This window comes from Marmota monax, unplaced genomic scaffold, assembly GCF_021218885.2.
Source record: "Marmota monax isolate L192 unplaced genomic scaffold, Marmota_monax_Labrador192_F-V1.1 WCK01_AAM20220418_F8-fsc00304, whole genome shotgun sequence".
Lineage (NCBI taxonomy): Eukaryota > Metazoa > Chordata > Mammalia > Rodentia > Sciuridae > Marmota > Marmota monax.
The window spans coordinates 82,544-90,519 of NW_026694168.1; the positions used below are offsets into that span (position 1 = coordinate 82,544).

General features: G+C 32.2%; 1 pseudogene; it reads right to left on the bottom strand.

The window, feature by feature from the left end:
- Window positions 1-1,321: 1,321 nt before the first annotated feature.
- Window positions 1,322-3,028, bottom strand: LOC124107711 (glycerophosphocholine phosphodiesterase GPCPD1-like; annotated as a pseudogene).
- Window positions 3,029-7,976: the final 4,948 nt, after the last annotated feature.

Here is a 7,976-nt window from a genome sequence, read left to right on the forward strand (position 1 = left end):
CATCCTCAAAACTTTAGTAGTAAGGAAACAACTAGGTATAAGTGATTTTTAACTACAGAGAGACATTAACTTCTGATAATTCAATATATCTTGAATTTGTTCTTTATTATTTTCCAAAGAAGGCACATTAATTTATAATCTTATTGGAAATAATTCTTTTTAAAACTATGATTTATATGACACTTATAGGTCTATCCCCAAATTACATGAATATGTCCCTTATGAGAAGTTGTTAACTTTTTAATTTTTCCCTACAAATGAGGCATAACTATAAATTATCCTAATTCTAGTGTTGTTTTTTTTTTTTTTCCTACAGAAGTTTGCCTTGGTTTTCCATTATCAAATGAGTCACTAGAGCATATTATATTGAAAAAATATTCATATATATCAGACCACTAGATAAATGGGCATATCTCAGTCTATGTTTATACTGTACTAAAAATAAGACACAAACATTGTCATTGGTTTTGTTATCAAGAATGTCATGACAACCTTAGCTCTGAGTTGCCTCTTGCTGGATTAAGCTTGTCCTGAGGGGTTCGGCTCTCCTACACTTCACTAAATAATCTCATTCTCTTTCCTTAGAGAGCAAAGATTAATCATTCAGAAACTTAATGAGCTGGAAAAACAAATACCAGTAGAAGAAAGGTGCCTCAGAACTTTAAATAAAATAAATTAGTTTCCATTTGAAAAGTAAATTAGTTGATTTACAAATCTCTTTTCATTTTTTCCCATTTCCATTTGCACTTCTGTATTTGCCGTCTTCATCAAACTCTTTCCCTCCAAAGATAACGTTCATTTTAACTGTTTCATTTTTATCAACCACTTTAGAGCATATCTTACTACTACCATTTTTACATTTAACATTTCTTTTCCCAAGGCTGTCTTTATTTCTAAGTATTTACTGATGTCTTCACAATTCAACAACTATAAGTCATAGAGATATCAAGATAGGAACATGAAAATCAAAGTTAAAGAACTCTTTCTATTATTATTATTAACCAACTAGAAAATATAAATTTTTTCTTATTAAAGTTGAAAACACTTTCAGTTTTACATATTCTTAAATGTAATTATCATATTTAAATTTATATAAATTTATATAAATTTTAAATATTTTGAATTTAAATATTTTGGTTAATAAAAGGCCTCAAAATATGACATTGTAGGCAGTCTGAAATAGTAGTACCCTAATTTACAAACAGGATGCTTGAACTTGAAATTGGATTTGTATATTCATTCTGTAAACAATGTTTGGAATTTTGAGCTTTTTTTAAACTTAACTAAGTTTAATTTTATTTATAATTTTATAAGATGAAAGTTACACTTTTCCTAACATCTCATGGAAATTTTTTATGAAAACCAAATACCTATCATTACTTAGAACATTAACTCCAAATTCCTTCAATTTCCTTCTGTTTTCATTGGTATCATCGCCGCAGCAGAATATGACTAGTCCCTTAGCTTTTGCCTCTTGGATATAGGACGGATTTCTGAGCAGGTCTTCAGTATGTGCCTTAATCCCCAGAAGATTTTCAAACTGTGCAAAGCTCATTGAGATGAGGATCATCCGAGATCTGAGATCCATAAGTTTGGGGTAAATGTCAGATTTTCCTTGAGTCAAAAATAATATGGGATATTTGTTCTGCTTCTGTTGAACCATTGTACAAATATCTGCATCAAATGAAGAAAAGACTATTCTCCTCTTTCCAAAGTTTTCTAAAACAGTTTTTAAAATTATATCCAAAAACATATTCATGTCAAAATATGTTGATAAGTTAGCATCCCACATTCCATCCCTTTGTTGGCAGATCCATTTTATTTCTATGTTAAACCCTACATCTTCCGGGAAAGATTCTAAAACCATCTTAAGAGAAGGAAATAGCTGATTTTCAGAAAAGGAATTTTCTTCCTCAATCACAGATTCTTGTTGATCTTTAGATTTTAATGCAGTCACATGGGCGAGCTTTAACAACTGGAGTTGGTCAAATGTTAGTTCCTTTATTGGGATTTCAGATAATTCAACTGGATCAGCATCAAACCTCTTCTTCATGGTCAAACAATAGGTGGATCACGATATACCACAGGCACAACGTCTTTTGAAAGACAAACATTAAATTCTACAAAGGTTGCACCATGACTAGCAGCATTTCTTAAAGAAGCAATAGTATTTTCTTGAACTTTAGCCAGCTGGGAAGTTGTTTTTGAATTCCCTGAATCTCTGTGTCCAACATCCCGTGGTATTCTTGGCTTCTAATACTTGGAAAATGAAGATTTCATGTCACAGTTGTATCCTGGTAATGGCTTAATAATGATAAAGTCAACTCTCACTTTGCCTATTGTCTTCCTGGAATTTGTGCTCATGATGGGAAGAGTAAGAATTCCAGCACTCTTCCCACTCTCTATAATGGTGGATGATAAGAGACAGGCTGTACCCACATGTCCAGGAAGGGCATCACCCTGAACTACATGTTCACTGAGATCTTACCCCCAAAAGTCAAAGATTTATTCCAAGTTATCTGGTTCCATTGTCTGCATGCTATAGTCTGTCCAGAGATCAGGCTGTAAGCCATAACCACACTCTGGGTGTGAATGCCTGCACTTGAACTCATTGTCACTCATTAAAGATATCTCCAAGGTATTGGACATTTTGTGAAGAACAGTGGGAGATATCCTATCATTATCATCTTCCTATGGACCCTCTAGTATAAGCTTTACCCTAAATCTAGACTTTTTAAATTTTTTCTTGGTTATTGAGATTGAAGGTTTTTCAGAATAATGCAAATGTAATGTTATTTCAGTCACGTCAGCCACCCAGAATTCAGAGTTTCAACACCACTGTGGATTCCAAATTGACCATCATCAATAATAATTTCATTTTCTTTCACCAGTCTTGTTCTCTGGAAGAAGAGCCACAGCATTTTGTGGATTCCAGTTTCCCAAAGCATCATAACTTCCACATATCACAAAAAACTTCGCCTGGTAAAAGATTTCTTCTTATTTCAGAGGTAACTTGAGAAGGTGTCATTTTGATGGATTTGTTTTATGATGTCTTGACAAACAGAGGCTGGATACTCCACAATGGCTTTCTGCAGTCTGGAGAGCTGGAGGAACCAGCAATGGCACAGTCCAAGATGCTGAACCTCAGATCAAGAAGAATCAATGATGCTACCCCAGTCTGAGACTAAAGGCTTCTGAAAAGTCCCTGATGAACCACTGGCAGAGTCTACTTTGGAAGAGTGAAGGAACTAGAGTCTAATGTTCTCAGGAGATCACAGCAGCAATCATCACCTGTTTAAGAAGAACCAAGCTTCCATCTGCTAAGGAATTTTGAGCTTTTAATCCAAATTATGCAAGAGTAATATGAATTATTATAAGGTGAAAAGTTTACAAAGGCAAGTATAAAAACAACCTGCCCACATACATAAATAGCAAATTATTACTCATAAAAATGTTTTATATTTCTTAGAACATGCTCCATCATATCATCATTTCCCTGTTATTCCTAGCTAGTTACTACATTTTTTATTACCCCTTAAATATGATTTTTCCAAAAGTAACTTTTGACCCCTGAAATCTAAAATTTCAGTTCAAGACTTGTGCTCCCAAATATTTTCATCAACCTTGATTTATTCAGTTGCTATATTCCCTAGCTCACGGATAGAAGGATTTTCTAGTCCATTGATAGTGTTAAGTTGTCATCTAGAAGATTCGTAACTGGCCTAGATCTTGGGAACTTCTAAGACTTTGCCTATGAGTTTACCTGTTTTTAGGAGGCCAAAGACTGCAATTTGGGGAGAAAATCACTGTGGTAGATAATGCTTTCTTACAAATTATGGATAGCCCTGCACCTAGTATTAAAAGTTCTGGAATTTAATTCATAAAATTTGTGAAACTACAGAGGAAACTTAGGCAATGATGTACCATGATTAGTTTTCCTCTGGAGGGCCTCCTCTGATAGTGCTATGAAACATAAAGCATATATGAGATGGAAAGGGTAAGGAATTGTAACTAATCATACACGAGTAGGAAGAAGAAAAAGCAAGAATTGAGATGATCACTTCCTCAATAACACAGAAAATTAAAGAATCCCCACACATTATTAACTGATTGATTAATTCTTGTTCTTGTGGTATGTGTGTGTGTGAGAGAGAGGGAGAGAGAGAGGTAGAGAAAGAGAGAATGAGTGAACTTTAAAGAGAAAATTATTCCACCTTTTACCATATTGAAATCTATGAGACTTTTTCCATATATTTATATTTTTCAATATTTTAAAGATTATTATTCTCTTATTTCAATCATAATGCCTTTCTTTGCCTTAGAAATATTGTGGTTAATGATCAAATACACTTGTTAGGGGTAAAACAGGGATTAGATAATATATAGAATATGAGGTTATTTATATTTTTAAGAAAATATTGTCGTTATTTTGAATCCTTAAATTTACTTCTGTTTCTAACTTACATCTAACACTAAAAATAAAGTGGCTGCTATCTATATCTGTCTACTATGTCTATAAATGAATTAACTTTACATCTTACTCATAAACTCCTGCTGCCAAATAACATGAATTGATTCTTGGAGTGGGCATGGTAATGCACACCTGTAATCCCAGAAACTCAGGAGACTGAGGTAAAGGTTTGCAAATTCCAGGCCAATCTGAGCTATTTAGCAAGATACTGTTTCAAAGTAAAAAGTAAAAAGGTCTGGAGACGTAGCTCAGTGGTTGAGTGCCCTGGGTTCAATCCCCAGTACCACCAAAATAAATAAATAAATAAATAATGAGTAGATAAAAATTGGTGCTCTCAGAAATCAATTTGGTAAATAATATCTGTTACATAGGTATGTATTTATGTCAGGTATAAAACTGCATAGAATGCTGAGAAGCTAGTAAGGCATAACCTGTCTTCTACAAATTTAGTTTTAACATAGGAACTATTCTCTTCTTTCTTCAAAATACCCCAGAATTTGAGTAGTGTGTCTGTGTACATCTGGAAGTCTGACTATAGGTAAAGTATAATCGATAGGTCATTTTTATTAGCTGATTCCTATCTGACAAAAATTGTGCTATTATAATTTTTATAATGCCATATTATATATGTATGTATGTGTGTGCACAAAATTATACTAGAGAGGACACAAAGATTATCATAAGTACCAAAACATGATAATATGGTTTCTGTTACATAGTGAAAGGGCTCCTAGGATGAAAGCACTTTGAAAATGAATAAAATAAAATATTATGAAGATAGTTTATTTTTCTAAATAATAAAAGTCATGTTTTCTGCTTTTGAGTTTGCATGACTTTTCAGAGTCATTAAGTTTTTATGATAAAATTCTATTCAAATAAAAAAAGCTCAATATTTAATTTTTAAAATTCATTATTCAGTTGTATTAAAGGCTTTTATCATAAATAATTAGTAGGATTAGAAAGCAGAAAAATAGTCCTCATTTTATTTAATCTTACTCATATTCCCCCAAAATTTGAATTAAATTCTGAGTATTTTAGTTCAACAGCCTTATTTTCATTGGAGTAGAAGGTTTTGTTTTGCTTTGTTCCTGTAGCATATACACTCTGTTTTCTTTCTTTGCTGTGTCTAATTTTTATGTCACCTGGAGTGTGTTTATTAAGATGGATGTGTTCCTGGGGATTTTTGACTTGTGGAATGATTAATGATCTCTTCTTGCTCTATTTCATTTTATACTTACTATGAGGTATTTTCGTACTTCCGGGTTTAAAAAAATATATTTACCTTACACTTTATTATTTGATGCTATTTTTTGTTTGTGTCCTGATCTTCAACCCTTGAAGATTTCGTAAATGTCTTCAGATTAAAGTTCTGGGGGCTGAGTGTTTGATATATTGGATTGGTGTTATGCCTATGTCTTTGATATAAGAGCATTCATCAACCTCTATATTTATTAACTGCACATTTCTGTATATAGCTTATCACTATTTTTAAAAAGAATTAGATTTCAAATAAACTAAATTCACAGAAATTAAAAATTCAGAAAAATATATAAGGAAAACAAATTATTTACTCAACAAAATTAAATACTGCACTAGGATTTTGCAAAACATCAGTTTTTAGGTTGTTAAACAATTATATTAAAGATGTAAGACAAGACTTTGCTTGTTTGATAACTAAAGGAATGACTAAGGCCTTATGTCTTTGTGCCATTCAGCTAATTTATGAGATTTCTGCATAAGCTTGTGTACCTTTGAATATGCCTTCAGAAACAGGTTTACTAGAAACTTACACTTTGTACCATGTTACAATTCAGAGACACTAAATGGAATTTTGATACTAATGGATCAAATTTTACCCTAAAATTTTTATAAATCAAAAGTAATTTATTGAAATTTATATTACTACTGTTTTCTATTAATTTGTTTATTACAGAGGACTCATAAAGAATGGTCTAATTATTTTCATCATTTAAATATAGACTAAATGTTTTCAATTTCAAAGTTTTAGAATAATAGTTTAGATTCTGGTAGAAAAAATAATACAGACTAAGACAAGGGAACCTAACATTAGCATACATTTTCTTCTCCCATAAAGAGCATGCTGAACTTCCTATATTTTTACAACAAATCCTGATCAGAGTTACAGCATTTGAAATGGATACATCATTAGAGATTGTTCCATGTTCTTTTATGAAAAGGTCAAAATGAGAGAAAATTCTGAGAAAGGAGAATCAAGTTGTCCCCTTGCCCTTTTTTTGATTCCCTACTCTCTGAGTTTCTGAATGTCATGTAAAATTCTAAAAAAAGTATCAGTATATAATCAGAAAAAAATATTAACATTTGTTCTTTTTACAAACATTTTTAAAAAAATTTCAAGTGTATTAACAACAAGAATCTTAAGTCTTAAACAATAGCAAAGGTATCATTCCTAAAGAAAAAGGGAACTGTAAAACATCATCTCCCTGAATATCCCTTTTCTGTTCCCACAAATCTTGCTAAGTTAAGGGAAAAATAAGGCCAGAAAAATCCAGATACATATTATCATGGAGGACATCAGCTTTCTCTTATGCACACTAGGAAAGAAGGTAAGTTAGTGTTATGTGTTGAAAGGCATTTTCTTGCATGTACTCTTGTACAGATGCTCCTTGGGTTTCTGGTCAAACAAGCAAACTAAGCAAAATAACGCTGATGATGTCACTGCTTCTTCAGCCTAACACATGAAACCCTTTCTGAGTTTGGATGAGTGTGGAACTGAAGGAAAGGGTAAGTGTCACTCATCCAGCTGGGTGTTACTAAACAATACACAATGGGGGATCGAGGGTCTATTGTTCAGTCTATCACCACTGAACACTGCTGGGAGCAGTCATGGATTTCTTGTAAGCTTTCCCCAATAACCATAGGTCTCATGTGCCATCCTCAGGCAATTTCTTTGACTTCCCCACAACATACCCCACTGTCCTGGCACAACTGGGGTGTACATGAGACAGCAACAAATATAATGAGGTTTGATTATATGTAGGAAAATGTATTAATCTACTCCATGAGAAAGAATGAATAATATATACTCTGAAAATTTCTATAGTTATCTTCAACATATATTATTCAAATGTATCACATTTTAAAAGAATGTCTAACAAATAAAAGTATATTGCATGAAATTGCATGATTATGTTTATAGAATATAACTTTGTCTTCCAACGTAAGATATTTAATCACTTTATTTCCAGTTTTTTTTTGTGGAATCACAATTAAATTATGTAAAGAAAATTATACTTTTTCCCAATCTTTTATTTCATAGAAGTTATTTCAATTACCTTTCCCAAAATAAAACCTACAAGCTTTTAAGGAAGTACTAGCCCACTGCATTTGTAAAAAGACAAGTCTGAACAAAACTAAGGTCATTGAAGAAGTTTTTCATCATGGACTATCTTAGTTAGTGGTTTTTAAATGGAAGACTAGTGTTGTTCAAGATTAAATTAATGCACTAATTACCATAAGTCAAAAT